The sequence below is a fragment of the Mesoplodon mirus genome (genome assembly GCF_964341445.2).
Source record: "Mesoplodon mirus genome assembly, chromosome: 7".
Taxonomy (NCBI): Eukaryota; Metazoa; Chordata; class Mammalia; order Artiodactyla; family Ziphiidae; genus Mesoplodon; species Mesoplodon mirus.
The window spans coordinates 39,861,647-39,864,449 of NC_138983.1; the positions used below are offsets into that span (position 1 = coordinate 39,861,647).

Consider the following 2,803-nt stretch of genomic DNA (forward strand, 5'->3'; position numbering starts at 1 on the left):
TTGGGTCTTCATTGCTACATGTGGTCTTTCTCTAGTTGCGGCGAGCAGGGGCTACTCTTTGTTGTGGTGCGTGGGCTTCTCATTGTGGTGGCCTCTCTTGTTGCAGAGCACAGTCTCTAGGTGCACTGGCTCAGTAGTTGTGGCTCGTGGGCTCTAGAGTGCAAGCTCAGCAGTGGCTCACGGGCTTCTTTGCTCTGCGGCATGTAGGATCTTGCTGGACCAGGGCTCAAACCTGTGTCCCCTTCATTAGCAGGTGGATTTTTAATTACTGTGCCACCAGGGAGGTCCTTGATATTTTAAATAATGTCATGCTGACCAGAATTTTATATGGTTCAAAGTTGAGAAGGGTAGTTAAAATATTTGATTCTTGAAGTGTTATCCATAAGGAATTCAAGTGACTCTGAAATAATAGATGGACATTTGAAAGAAATAAAAGTAAATAGGTAAAGGTAAATTTATGCCACTGGTTTCACAATAAAAATAATTGTACTAGTGAAATATGACATAAAAGTGCTTAAGGATTTTAAGGTGATTCTAAATGAAATATAGATTAACGATTGGCATGCCTTGCCAAAATACCAACATGTATAATGGTTATAGTTTATTGAATATCTATTATATGCCAAGCATTATTAGGGACTTTGAATACATTTGCCTGTAAAGTTTATGTACACCATTAATTTTAAGGTTAATTTTTGCCATATTATAAATTGAAATTTTAAGCTCAGGGAGATGAAATAATTTGCTTACACAGCTAATAAGAGTAGGGACTAAGATGAATGATCCCAGATCCTTTTTTCCACAAGGTTCTTACTCTTTTTCTCTTTCTGCCTCATTAGTGTGATTGTAGGGTTCATTAAGGTGGAAAAAATAACTAAAATAACGGATGTAATAAGCACAGTTTAATCTAAACTGAGTTCCATTTTGAGTTTTCCCTTTGATTGAGAGCACCACAATTTAAGAGGAAAGCTGGAGTACTTCTAGAGTACAGGTAATCAGATGGAGAAGAGATTTGAATTTATTTTATATGAGGAACAGTCCAAAGAACTAAGAGTTTTTGACCTGGAAAGCAGAGCCCACAGTAGCTCAATATTGGGAGGACTGTTATTTGAAAAAGATGTTACATTTTTTCTCTGTGACTCTACAGAGTGGAACTAGGACTAGTAAATTAAAGAGTCATGAAGCCAGCCTGGCATAACATAAGTTAGAATTTTCCAGCAGAGCTGTCAGCAAGTATACTGAAATCTCTGTGTGGTGGTGAGCTGACTGGCACTGGAGGTATTCAAGTAGACGGTAGCTGATCACTTAGTTGGAAATCAGTATAGAATCACTGGTAGTCTCAGCAGACTTTTAAAATTCCTTTCAATTCTTGGAGTCTTTAATGTTATAGAAACTGCAATATATTTAAGGGGTGGTTGTTAGCATACATTTCTTTTCTTTCTTTTTTTTTTCAGTTGGCAACATCCCTTTTTTATTCCTTGGTAAGGGTTTAAAAAATTCGAGAAGAGACACTTTTTTTTTTTTTTTTTTAGTCTTACACAGGAAATTTCCTTCCAAAAGTCTCCTGAGAGGCATATACCATACACAGGAATCCATCTTCATCCTTCTCACTTTCATACACTTCACAAATCAGTGTGGACACACTCACCATGCTATGTCCATTCACTAACAGGAAGAAGGCTTGATTAACGTTGAGCTGTAAGCGCCTTCTAATTATCTTGATGAGCTCACTCACGTTGACATGATCAGGCACCAACAACTTTACTTTATCCAGGACCGGAAGCTGCTTCTCACCTTTGTATCATTCTATTATTACCGGGATTTTGGTAGGATGCTTCTCTCAGGTAAGTAGGCCATCTTCTACTCTTTGTTCGAAGGTTCGGTGCTGTTTGAAGGTTTTCTCCGACGGCATGGCAGGGCAGGCTAGGGGGGTGGGCAGCGAGGTGGAGGGTCCCAGAGGCTCCAGGTGGTGGCTGCTACAGCCAGCACACATTTCTTAAAAGGTAATTTTATTGAATACTTTCATTATGAAACCAGATTCAAACAGAAACAAGCAACAACACACTTACAAGTTAAAGCAAGCAAGTAGTCGTTGGTAAGGAGAGAACAAGATTTATGTATAATTCCATCCACTGTTTTAAACATTTGCCAAACAATAATTATTTACTTTTGGACAAAGATCCCTGGTGTGTATTTTCGACATTCTTTAAGGGAGCTGACTACTAAATGTTTTCATCTCCATCTACAGCATGTCTTAAGTCTTGGCAAAGGAAGAAGCCAGGGGAACCTTTACTCTATAGAAGGTGAATGTTCTTGGCTGTGATGGCGGTAACTCTGCAGTTACATGGGGCTCATTCTTTCCATCTCATACATTGAAAAGACCTCCCAGGAAGAGCTGTCAAGACATCCGTGGTCCACGGGGCCTCCTCAAGCTACACTAGGAGGCTTTGTGGACAGCATGCTGGGCCTTCATGCAGCACTTGCAAAAGATAAGGCATATTCTATCATCCCCCCTCTCATTCCCCCAAAAACTTCCTTTGCCAGTTTTCTTTACTGATCTATACTTAATAATAAATAATGGCCATCTGAGTAAAAGTGTCCTGAAAGTCCCTTTTTGTATTTTATAACCTTAATACTCAAAGTGTGGTCTGTGGACCAGCATCAACATCACCAGGAATTTGTTAGATGCAGGTTCTTGGGCCTCACGACAGACCTACTCAACCAGAATCCACATTTTAATAAAATTCCCAAGTGATTTACATACACATTAAAATTTGAGAAACACTCTTAGACTACTTGCTCA

General features: G+C 39.3%; 1 pseudogene across 1 annotated transcript; it reads right to left on the reverse strand.

Annotated features, from left to right (window-relative positions):
• Window positions 1-1,175: 1,175 nt before the first annotated feature.
• On the reverse strand, window positions 1,176-2,031 carry LOC309807377 (microtubule-associated protein 1 light chain 3 beta-like; annotated as a pseudogene). The gene has a single exon. The product of its transcript is annotated as a microtubule-associated protein 1 light chain 3 beta-like (transcript).
• Between the last annotated feature and the right edge of the window lie 772 nt (window positions 2,032-2,803).